The 13,077-nt window shown below is 47.4% G+C and overlaps 1 non-coding gene across 1 annotated transcript; it reads right to left on the reverse strand.

Annotated features, from left to right (window-relative positions):
• Positions 1-5,961: 5,961 nt before the first annotated feature.
• LOC146336748 (small nucleolar RNA SNORD36) lies at positions 5,962-6,030 on the reverse strand. The gene has a single exon (XR_014785652.1). It is a non-coding gene; the product is annotated as a small nucleolar RNA SNORD36 (small nucleolar RNA).
• Between the last annotated feature and the right edge of the window lie 7,047 nt (positions 6,031-13,077).

Raw genomic sequence — 13,077 nt, forward strand, 5'->3', positions numbered from 1 at the left:
TCCACCAGGTTCCACAGGTGGGGGGAGGCAATCTGTTCCTCCTCCTAGAATCCTCGACGGGGGGGAGGCAATCCGTTCCTCCCCTCCAGAATCCTGCCCGGCCTGCTCTGCTCTGCAGCCAGGCCGCAGAGCCGCCAGCTGGGCCAGCCCGCAGCGGGTCCTCCAGCCGCTGCCGGTCTGGTGAAGACGCAAATGGCATCCTGAGTAGGGGATGCCATTTGCATCCCTATGGTAGCCCGTGATAGGTTACGTAAATATTTACGTAGCCTATCACGGCTAAAGCAGGGACGCAAATGGCATCCCCTACATAGCCCCAGGTAAGCCTCATCCCGGGGGCAATCTGCAGGGGGGGTGGGGGGGCAGGCCATTCTGCCACAGATTTCAGGGGGCCAAATGCTAGTGCACTGAAATCCGTGGTGGAATTCTCCGCCATCCCTACATGAGAAGGAACAGAAAGGGAGGTGGGGTTGCTGTATATGTTTAAAATACATATCTTTGCACAGAAATACAGGAGGATGAGCTTGGCAGCCCCATTGAGAGCATCTGCGTTAAAATAAATAGAGCAAAGAATAAAAGGAAAATGGTGGTCAGAGTCTACTACTAGCCACCCAATCAAGGAGAAGACGAGGATGAAACTTTTGAAAAGTGAATTGCTAACGTTTCTTGCCTGCCCTCTCTCTGTGGCAAATGCTATGGCACGGGATCAGCTGGAAGGGCACTCAGGAGAACCTGCTCAAGATGGTGGTGGCAGGCCCTCCTGGCGGGGGCAGAGGGGAGTGGTGCAAGTTGCCACTCCTTCTGCTCTGCCATCTGTTGTGGCTGCATGAGGCCACATGATGGAAGGATCGGCTCTGGGAGGAAGCTTCCACCAAGCTGGCCCTGAGTGTTGCTCTGAACTGCCAGATGGTTGATAGTAGAACCACCTGATGCATGATCTCCATAAATTATCCTAGAGCACACTGGGGCATGTACGGGCTGAGACTACTGTTGCACACACACACACACACACACACACACACTGCAAGTGTAATGGGATCTCTGATTTCTGGTATTGTCTTCAACCCCACCCCCTGTTTACGTTCTAAAGTGGCGCACCATTTTGTATTCTAACACAACCACCTGGAAATTATAGCATCGAGAGGAGGAGGAGCTCTGCCATACCAGTGGCCTGCTTCCACAGCAGGGCTCAGCCCCCACTGGGATGCCCTGAGGTGCAAGTGGGAACCCAACCCGGAAGGAGAGGAGTGACCATTTCAACAACTGCGAAGACCATTCATTGGTGACTTGGGTCGTTCACATGGCAATGAACCCCTGAAAATGGCTATCTGTTGGCCTCGGCATAATTTGCTTCTGTAAAGGGCACATTTACACAGTGTCTGGCATGTGTCTTGCCTTTGGGGGCCTGTGTAAGGAGACTGTGCAGACGCAAAATAGGTGCCAACGCTCGAAATCGAGCATGTGCCAACCAAAATCGGCTGTCTAGCCACAAATGCAGGGCAGGAGAAACGCAAAGGGAACAGTCCCCTCTGTGCTTCTCCTACCCCACATTGGATAGGTGGTCGCCTCCGAGTTCAGAGGCAGACGCCTATCCCCGTAGGATTGCACCCTTAGTCTGCCTTTGGTCTGGAAGTTGAGAATTGATCAAAAACAAACTGAAATTAATTTATCATACATCTCTAGTCTAAAATTACTTTACTGCACCACTATGCGCACTCAGTTTGCCACAAACCCCTCCCCCATATCCAGAATTTAGTTCAAGTCATCGACCTTTTATACACACAGGTGAGCAAACCCCCCACCCTGTCCATCCTACTTGGTCCTTCACATTCCATCATCTCCTTTGACTGGGATTAGTAGCGCCGCGTATGTTCTGGAACCAAGTAACTTGTGTCCAGCCATCAATCCCTGCACTATTCAATTTTTTGTTGGGGAATATTATTACATTGAAATGAGACTCTATCAAAGAAAATAAGAAATTGGATGGGCAGCAGAGCAAGCCACATTTTCTGAGTGCTTTGCATAAATGTTCTCCCAACCATGATAGCAGCTTCGGAACAGGAGGAAAAGGAGGGGAAAAAGAAATAGAGCTAAACTGTCAAATTGCAATTTCTATTCATTCGCGATTGAAGCACTGGGGGGGTGTAAAATTTCATTCCCTGTGCTGTGCTCACACATACATCCTTCTAAGAAACAAATGTAGAGCACACACACACACACATCTTATCTAAATCAGTGATGCTGAAGTTTGCCAACCATAGGCTCGTAATACGAATGTTCACTATTTATAATGCCTGGTTTTCTTTTCTTTTCCTTTCTTTTTTAATAAGACAAGCTATCTTACCCTGAAATTCTTATATGCTGCTATTCCATACACAATTACCTGGGAGCAAGCCTCATTGAATTCAGTGAGACTTACTTCTGAGTAGAAATGCATAGGGTATCATTGTTACAGTTTGTAATTAATAATGAGACATAATCTCTCTCTCTCTCTCTCTCTCTCTCTCTCTCTCTCTTTCTCTCTCTCTCCCTGCATGGTCAGCATTCATCAGTTAGGCTAGCAAGACCAGTAGATTCTGCTGGTCAATGTCAATTTCACTGGGCTTGTAATTCCCCACGACCACCACCACCACCACCACCACCACCACCACCCCAGCTCATTCTGATGCAGGTCAGCATCAGAGCATCCCATCTGGAAATACTTGTGCTTGTGTCTAAATCTACACATTATCTGTACACATTTCTGAAATGTATGTATTTTCTTCCCATTGAGAAAAGCAGTTTTGTATGCTTTTTTTTTTTCAAACATGTGCACATTTCAAAAGTATGATATTTTTAAATGCACCCCTGCCCCCAACACTCATCACAAGCCTCAGAAATCTATGGATTTCATTAGTGAGATGCATTTAATTCCTTGTTCAGTCTCAGGAGGTGCCTGTTTGGTGTTCTTGGGACCACAGTGGGGGACAAATGGATCATCACTTGCTATGGATCATCACTCCTGTGCTTATTTTTGAGTAAAGAGAGAGATAGAGAAAGGGAGTAGGGATGTGCAAATCAGCACAACTCGAGCTTGCCAAAGTTATCCAAATTCCATCTCAAAGCACATTCTGACTCAAGCCTATATCAGATTGCAAACTTTGTGTTTTTTTCTTCTTTTCGCATAAAAATCTATGCAGAAATGTATGCATCCATTATGTGCATCTTTGAAATGTTATAGGGATGTACGAAAGTCACTTACCTGTGACGAAATTTGCTTCGCAGTGGGGGGGAGGTGCTCTGTCCCTCCACCCGAAATTCTGGCTGTGGGGGAGGTGCCCCGTCCCTGCCCCCAAAATTCTGGCCGGGGGGGAGGTGCCCCGTCCCTCCTGCCACGAATCCCGGCCGGCCAGGAACGCAAATGGTGGCGGCCGTAGCCGCCGCCGTTTGCGTCCCTGCAGTCAGCCATGATAGGCTTCGTAAATGTTTACATAGCCTATCACAGCTGAGTGAAAACAAAAAACCGCGTGTACGCAAATGGTGGCGCCCATGGGCGCCTCCATTTGCGTTCCTTATTTTGGCACGTGTAGTCTACGTAAACATTTACGTAGACGACGGCAAAAATAAGGGGAACGCAAATACGCTATTTGCATTCCCCTTATTTTCGCCGTAGTCTACGTAAATGTTTACGTAGACTACATGTGCCAAAATAAGGAACGCAAATGGCGGTGCCCATGGGCGCCGCCATTTGCATATGCGCGGTTGTTGTTTTTTTTCACTCAGCCGTGATAGGCTACGTAAACATTTACGTAGCCTATCACGGTATTTTTTTAAAATCTATCCGTGATAGGCTACGTAAATCTTTACATAGCGTATCACATTTTTTTTTTTTTACTGGAAATGGCGGCGTCGGCAGCCAGTCAGAAGGCTGGCCGCCGCTGCCGCCGCTGCCGCCACCAGGGACATTCACCAAAGGTAAGTCCCATCCCGGGGGGGGGGCAAGGGGGTGGTAGACCGTTTCGCCACTGATTTCGGGGGGCCAAATGCGCTGGCATTCGGCCTCCCCGAGATTCGTGGTGAAATTCTCTGACATCCCTAGAAATGTAGGCGTTCTTCTCCCATTGATTAAGGTGCATTTGTGTGCATTTTTTTCCAAAAGTACACATTGTGTTCATGCTCATTGTTTCATGCATGCTGTTGAATGCAGTGATTTTGGTCGTCAAATCACATTGCAAGCTCAGAAAGGTATGGATCTTGACCACAGATTGAATCTAAGTCTGTGTCTTTTCCAGAAAGTGTGAACTGAAATGAATTTCTCATATATATCTGAGAGAGAGAGAGAGAGAGAGAGCTGGTAGCTACATTATTGAACTAACACAGACTTTGATCCTCAGCCTGAATAATATGTCTCATCAGAATATACTTTGCCAGGCCAAGCCTCAGTCCTAGGGATGAAGCATGTGTTGTTAGACTGTAAGCCTCACCATCAGCTATGGTAGCTAGGGCTGATGGGAATTGCAGTCCAACAACAGAGTAGACACACTGAAATGAATGAGACAGAGGTTAGTCATGACTAACCTAAGGTCCATTCATTTTGATAGGTCTACCCTAATTTGGACTAACATTGGATGCTACCCACGTTGCCGACCCCGGTTCTACTGCCTTTCAGAAACTGATCCCTGCCCTGAATCATGTAACCTGTCTTTGCTGCTTTGGGGGACTGACAACTGCCAATCTGGAACAACATTACCTGCCTCCATGGAACTTAACCCTTGCCTTCAGTGTACCATGCTCTGCTCTGCCCGCCTCCCCCATGGCAGTCAACCTGTACCCCGTGAACCCTGAAACCTAACCTGTTGTGAGCCCATATCTTCTGATCCCAAACACCTTATCCAACTGTAGATCATATTACCAAGTTCTTGAGACATGTTTCCTGACATAAGTCTGCCCCATGGAGGAATGAAATCCATGTTGCTAGGTAAATCGTGAAATCTCCAGTAATTTCCTGGTATTGACCAACAATCTGCTGACATAGTTCATTATGAGCCCAATCAACTTGCAGCTGCTGTCCTGTGGCAAACAGTGGGATGCTTGGAAGAATCCATACAAAGTCATTTCTGACAGCTGCAGAAATGACCCCTCTCCACCTGCCCATACCAACGAGGTCCTTTTGCATAAAGTCTCATTTTGTGGAACTAATTTCTGATCGATCCATACCTGTTTGTAAACAATCTCACACATACTTTTGGGGTGGAAGGACCTTTTGAGAATTCATCAGCACTGGCTGGATTGCCTGAGATGACCTTTTTCGACTTCCTTTTCCTCAGTTCTTTGTATACGTCAGAAAGGGAAAGTAGGTTAAAGGAATACATGCTCTCTGTGGCTTTCTGCAGCCTCCTAGGCACATTTAAACTCTCTCTCTCTCTCTCTCTCTCTCTCTCTCTGTTTTTAAAAAAAGTATGTTGGTGATATGAATATTACAGTTGGATTCAGCTAAGTGATCTTTTGAATATCATTGAGTGGCTGGCAACGTTGTGATGAATTCTAGGCAATCAAGAATCAGGCATAGTCAAGCCTTTGACATGTTCAGTTATATGTGACAATGTATTTACCAAAGAAGGAAGAATATATGAAACTCTGTGTGAGAGCTCACATGCTTCAGGGGCCAGACTATGAGCCGGCAAATGGGGAAAAAATGAATATATAAGAGGATGCTGAAACAGTTAGTTGTATGGCAAGTAAGGGTAGATGGATAGTCCATTTCTGGTCTGTGTCAGCTTCACATGTGTTCATTCATAAGTCCATTCTGTCTCACCATAAGTGAATCTGACCTGATTTGCACTTCATAAAATCATAGAATAGTGGGCTTGGAAGGGGACTAATACATGGACTGGAACACAAATAACCTCCATATTTTTTCTCACCTCTCTGAATTTTGCAATAAAATTTGTAGCTTAAAAACAAACAAACAAAGTACCAAAATGTATTGCTCAGGTTTAAAATGCACTCAGAAATTCACTTTTGTATTCAAAAGTAATGCAAATCATCATGCCATTTTTTAACTGCAGATAGATGTGGGAATGAGATGTAGGGATGTACGAATCCCTTACCTGGTTCCGGTCGGGGCATCCGCTGGGGGGGGAGGCAATCCATTCCGCGGGTAGTATATAAATATATACGTAGCCTATCACGGGCTAGTGTAGGGATGCAAATGGCAGCTGCTACGACGGCTGCCATTTGAGATGCAGCAGCCCGGCAGTGGCCAGAGCCGCCGCTTCAGCTGCCACCGGAGCTGCTGCTGCTGCCACATCCACCACCAGGTAAGTCCATTCTGGGGGGATTCCACGGGGTGGCAGGGGGGTGGGAGACCATTCCGCCATGGACTCCAGGTGGCCGGATTCTTTAGAATCCAGCCTCACTGGAGTCCATGGCGGAATTCTCCGCCATGCAATCCTATGGATGCCGGGAGGTCATCCCAGGGGCCATAGCACAGTTTGTATCTCCCTCCTCAAGGGCAGAGAATCAGGTCTGAGCATTATAATATGTAAAATTGAAAGTGGCAGAAACCAAAATGGACAGATTTGTCCATCCAGGCAAAGAGCTTAGCATTTAACAGCCTGGTTTGGAATCCCTGTACATTCAACCATGATAGTGCTGAATCTGGGTTGCCACCTCTTTTTTCTGACAAGTTCCTTATATCTGGTACCTTCATGGCTAGGGATGGGGGAGAATTTCTCCTCGAAACTTCGGGGGGCCGAGTGCCAACGCATTCGGTCCTCCGAAGGTTGTTCAGGGAGAAATTCTCCGCCCCCCCGCCCCCCGCCCCCCCCGGGATGGGACTTACCTTTCACGAATGTCGCTCCCGGCGGTGGGTCCTGGCGGCGGTTCGGCAGGTTTTCGTCAGGGGCGGGGGCGGCAGCCAGTCTTTCGACCGGCTGCCGCCGCCGCCATTACAAGAAAAGTAAAAACAAAACAAAACACCCCTGTGATAGGCTACGTGATGATTAACGTAGCCTATCACGGCTAGATCTGCAAAGTCAGCCGTGATAGGCTACGTAAATCATCACTTAGCCCATCACAGGTGACTTTAAAAAAAAAAAAGCGTGTACACAAATGGCGGCCCCCATAGGGAGCCGCCATTCGCGTTCCTTATTTGGTCGCTGTAGTCTATGTAATGATTTACGTAGATTACAGCAAAAATAAGGGCAACGCAAATAGCGTTGCCCTTATTTTTGCTGTAGTCTACGTAAATCTTTACGTAGACTACAGCGACCAAATAAGGAACGGGAATGGCGGCTCCCTATGGGGGCCGCCATTATCCGTACGTACTTTTTTTAAAAAAAGTCACCCGTGATAGGCTACGTGATGATTGACGTAGCCTATCACGGCTGACTTTGCAGATCTAGCCGTGATAGGCTACGTAAATCGTTATGTAGCCTATCACAGGGCTTTTTTTTTTTAACTTTTCTTTTTTAGTTCGCGGCCGGGGAGACGGGGCGCTTCTCCCCGGCCTGAATTTCGGCCGGGAGAGGCGGGAAGCCTCCACCCCCCGGCCTGAACTTCGGGGGGAGAAGTGAAGCACCTCCCCCCCACCGCAAGGCAAGCTGCGAGACCAGGTAAATGACTTTCGTACATCCCTATTCATGGCAGGCAGGTACAACATGGTCCTTCTAGGGTTGTACAAAAGTGGCTTACCTTTCAGCAGATTATGCTGATGCTGGGGGGGAGGCATTCCATCCCTCCCCCCAGAATCCTGGCTGGGGGGGAGGCGCTCTGTTCCTCCCCCCTGGAATCCTGGCCGGCCGGCTCCGCTCTGCAGGGATTCTGCAGAGCCGCCAGCCAGCTCTGCCAGCAGCCGGTCATCCGGCCGCTGGCTAGCAGGGACGCAAATGGCAGTGGCCATAGCCGCCGCCGTTTGCGTCCCTGCAGTCAGCCATGATAGGCTACGTAAATGTTTACATAGCCTATCACGGCTGATTTTAAAAAAAACAACAACACGTGTACGCAAATGGCGGCAGCCATGGCCGCCGCCATTTGCGTTCTTTATTTTGGCACGTCTTAGTCTACGTAAACATTTACGTAGACTAAGACGGCGAAAATAAGGGGAACGCAAATAGCGTAGCATCTACGCTATTTGTGTTCCCCTTATTTTCGCCGTCTTAGTCTACGTAAATGTTTACGTAGACTAAGACGTGCCAAAATAAGGAACACGAAAGGCGGCGGCCATGGCCGCCGCCATTTGCATACTAGCTTTTTTTGTTTTTGTTTTAAGTCAGCCGTGATAGGCTACGTAAACATTTACGTAGCCTATCATGATGTTTTTTTAAAATCTATCCGTGATAGGCTACGTAAATATTTACGTCGCCTATCATGTTTTTTGTTTGTTTGCTTGTTTGTTTTACTAGAAATGGTGGCGGCGGCAGCTGGTCTTCTGACCGGCTGCCGCCGCCGCCGCTGAACTGCTGCCGGAGCCACCACCGGAGCCGCCGCTGCCAGAAAGATCCACCCCAGGTCAGTCTCATCCTGGGGGGGGGGGACAGACCGTTCCGCCACCGATTTCAGGGGGCCGAATGCACTGGCATCTGGCCTCCCCGAGATACGTGGCGGAATTCTCTTACATCCCTAGGTCCTTCCCATGCTAGCAATACCTGTTCCTATAGAATTTGGATGGTCGAGATGTGTGAGGATTTTGTTCATGTCTTTTTTGATAAGAACATACGAAAAATTAGGATTTTTTGTTCATAAACTGGAGGGTAAAAATTTGAGATTAAAAAAAAAAAAGCATGAGAGAGAGTGAAACTTGCCAATTTGTCCATTCCTAGGGTGGTCAAGCTTTCTGGGGCTGAGGGTTATATTTCTGTGGGGGAAAGTGGTTGAAGGGTGCATACCAGGTATGTGTGTGTCTGGGGGAGGGGCTGGGCCACAGTCAAAGGTGAATAGCAACATCCTGTACTTTCTCTCTCCCTTCCTCCTCATCTTTTATTCATTCTTTCTCACTTTTTCTCTATCTCTCCATCTCCTTCTCTCACAGACACACATCTATTCAAGCACCCTCCATGGCTCCCCCTGCAAACCCACCAGATTTAAAATAAAAATAAAAAATCAGGATTTATCCAGCTCACAGCTTCTAGACTGAACATAAAGTTGGATGCAGTCTATGATCAATGTCCATACATTTTCAAGCTTGCAATAAGATTCCCAGACACACGCACCCCCACCCGCCCCGTCCAAAGTGTTTTATAGCATGCGTACGCTTGGAAAATGTGCACAAATATGCTTTAATCAATGGGAGAAGAATGCATGCATTTCAAAGAGGTGCACAATTAATGTGTACATTGGGGTGGTGGTGCATGAAAATATGTATACATTTTCATGTGAAAAAACGAAACAAACAACCCCCGCTCAAGTTCCCAACCTGATACAGACTTGAGTTGCAATGAGCTCCAATATGGAATTCAGAGAACATTGGAGAGCTCAAGTTTTGCTGATTTGCACATCCTCAGCCCTCCTTATGCCACATGCTTCCCCAAGAACAGTGGCGTAGTGATAGAATTTGAAGTGCAGGCATGCATCATGGCAGTCTCCATAGCCACGCCACAAAGGTGAGTCCAAAAATTCAGGCAGCTGTATTGATCTATATCAACAAGTAGGGATGAACGAGCCCATCTCCATCTGGGGCAGGGGGAGCTCGACGAATTGCCCCCACGGCTCACGTGGCCCGGATCTGCTTGGTGAGCTTTCATGCTTGCCCCGCCCACCCACAAGCTGCGTGAGCTGCCCCTCTTCCTCATGCCAGTTGTCAAGGGCTGGCACGGGGAAGGAGGCCCTCAGTGGCCAGACCCTAGCCTCTTGCTCTGGCCTCCAGCACGGGGGAGGGAGAATAGGATAGGTGCCTCCTTATTCACTCCATCCCCACCTGCTACAGCCGTGGTGGCAAGGGACAAGCTGGTCATTTTCCATGAGGCCAGGAAAACTCACAGAAAACAACCAGCTTCTCCCACGCCACTGCCGCTGTAGACAGGATGGGGGAAAGAGGAGAGGCACTGCCTTCTTCCCGTCTCTTTGCTGATGGAGCGGGTGCCCGAACACTTGCCCGACTCAGCACACCACAAGTTGGGCAAGAGCTCAGGTCCACAAACTGGCGTCCGGGGGTGGGGGCGAACCGGCAACTTCTCGCTAGGCTTTAAGCCCCAACCCTATCAACAAGCCAGTTTTAGTAGATTTCCTCTCCACCAGGAGCAGGTCTTTTGTAAAGCAAATGAGTCTCAGTTCCCCATTCAAAATCAAAACCACCCCCAAATACAGAGCATTGCAACAGGAAACAATATATCGTGGTTGGGAGAATTCATTTCCTTCCATCTACTGTGAGGATTGCAGCTAAGCCAAAAGACCCTGAGGTGTCTGAGGGGGGTGGCAGATGACATCAGTGTCCCAGCTGATTTTTTTTTTTTAAGCTCTGGCATTGTATCCCTGTGAGCTCTGCCAGAAAGTTTGAACTACCAGTCCAGTTGGGCTTTTTGAACATAGAAGGGGGCGGGGGGCTCTTGACCATTGCCTCAGTCAGCAAAATGATGAGAGCTGGCTCTGTTGACTTTGGGCAGCTCTACACTGGCCTAAAATCCTCCATTTAAAATGGGGCTTCCTGCTTCCATTTTAAATGCGGGATCACAACGATGTCCTTTTTCACGCACTTCCTTTCCCCCCACCCCCTTCCCCCTCTTCTCCCCATATCTGCGTCTTCCATCATCTTTCATTGATCTCGCTCCTCTTCTTGCCGCGTTTACTCTTTTCACAGAGGAAACCGAAGTGGAACACAGCGGGGTAATTCGATAGCTCATTATCTGTGATCCATTTAAAAACGGAACAAAGGGAGACAATTAAATTTATGTTAGATTGCAAACCTTTGATAGAATTTGTACAAGAAATAGAGAAAAATGATATCTATGTATGTGGATTTTGAACTTTGAGATGGCTGATTCTCTTTTTTCTGTTCTTAAAATTAGGAGAAAGGAGATAATGTCTGTGAACTCAGTGTATGATATACAACTAAGATAAGAACTAGAGAATAATAATAATAATAAGCATTTGTTGTGTAAGGGGAGACCATGGTAGATATCTTACAATCTAGTGTATGTGTACTGTTGTGTTTCTGTTGTTGTTGTGTTTTGTTTTTCTTTTTAAAAAATAATAAAAAATGAACAAAAAACGGAACAAAGGGTATTTAGTGCCAGAGACGCTTTGGAGGTTCACGGCTTCATGTAAACAGCCCACAAACTTCTGTGAAGGAGCAATCTCAATCGCAGGATAAAAGCCCGGTATGAAGGAGCCCTTTAAATGGAGTTTATTCAGGGAAGACTTTTTCTGCATCTTTTTTCTCTCCTGCCTTTTTGCAAGGGTGGTGTTGGTCTTTTTTTTTTACCAGTGTGCTTTGGAATGAAAATGATATAGCACAGAGATCAAGTTCAAGGGAAATGGAGGATAGATGTGTGCGGAAGAGTGTTAACTGTCTGACTGTCTCAGACTTTTTACAGACCGATTATTCCATCTTAAATGGTGTCTGGGTTGTGGAATAGAAATACCTCCATACAATAGGCAGGCTGACTTTCATCCACTCCTTGCTTTCGATAGCTTAAGATAAGTGGGCAATTTAAATCTTTCACATATTGTAAGTCAGACCATAGTTGCTGACTTTTTAAAGGCGTGAGTAATACCTTTGACTAATGTGAAATCCTACTGCATAATAAGAGCTCTTTATTACCATTATTGTTTGTTTCTGTAGATATTCTGGCCCCACAGGCAGAACCTGGGATCAAAGGTGGGTGCTGTTGATATCACTGCAACAGAATTTGGCGATAAGCAAATTGGTTTGGGGGCTACATACTTTGCTCCTTTAACACTGGAACCCTATTCAGACTCCAGACTCCATGCAGTGATTGTACCCCTGTTCAGACATTCTGAATAGGGGAAGAATCACTGCATGGAGAGAAAAGGGAAATGCTGGCTCCAGGATTTTTAGGGCCCTTGGGCAAGACACTTGATGGCCCCCCTCCCTCATTGTGTCTACCTACACACCACCATGGTCACGAGCTGCTCTTGCTTCTCCACCTCTTTCTCATCATAGCTACCACTTGCTTGCTTGACAGGCAGAGAGCCAGGGAACAAGTAGGCAGTAGGGATGTTGGTGAAATCTGCAAGGGAACCAAATGATTTCAGATTTTCAGTGAATTCAGCAGTGGTCCGGCTTTTCCTGTCTCAGGTGGATTCCATGGACTTGTGGACAGGTTTTCTAACTATCCAGAATGTTGCACAAATTTCTCAGTAGAAAAATATGCATTAAAAAACCCCAGCCAAATATCTGCATACCCACCCACCCCCCGGCTAAAGTGTGGAAATGTGCATTTGGGGGGAATTCATGCATTTTCACATGTGCGAAATTGCACAAATATGGAAACAAAAACAATCCAGTGCCAGAGATGGGCAGGCAGTGGAACTAAAGGAGCCTGACAATCCACAAAGCACAGACGGAATGGATTTTGCACAATCCATGCATCCCTAGTAGTCAGGGGCATCTCCTCCTCCTCCTCACCACCACCATTCTCTGGGCCAGAGTAAGAGGCAGGTGAACAAGCAGGTTGCAACTGTGAAGAGGAGGAGCAACTCCAGGGGGGTCTCATCAGTGGGCCTTCTGCAGTCACCCAAATATGCCTACCCTTGACAGCTGCCCTGGGAATGGGGATTAATTTCTTAATCGCCCATCTGGCCAGTCACCCAGCCACTCTGGGCGATGTATAACAATACAACAGTTTTAAAACAATCAAATTCTACTTTAAAACATCATATTTCTTAAAATACCCTAACCCACCCCAAATGCCTGCCTGAACAACCACGTTTTCAATGCATGGCAGAAGATCATTAAAGAGGGGGCATGGCGGAGTTCCCTAGGGAGGGAGTTCCACGGAGTAGGGGCCACAACAGAGAAGGCCCTCTCCCTCATCCTCACCAGCTGAGCTGTCCTGGCTGAAGGGACAGAGAAAAGGCATCCCGAGGCTGATCTTGTTAAGCGGCCTGTCTGGTGTTGCTGGAGGTGCTCCTTAAGTGGGA

Source organism: Heloderma suspectum, chromosome 12 (genome assembly GCF_057233095.1).
Source record: "Heloderma suspectum isolate Gila_16-S chromosome 12, 16-S_ref, whole genome shotgun sequence".
In the NCBI taxonomy this organism is placed as follows: domain Eukaryota; kingdom Metazoa; phylum Chordata; class Lepidosauria; order Squamata; family Helodermatidae; genus Heloderma; species Heloderma suspectum.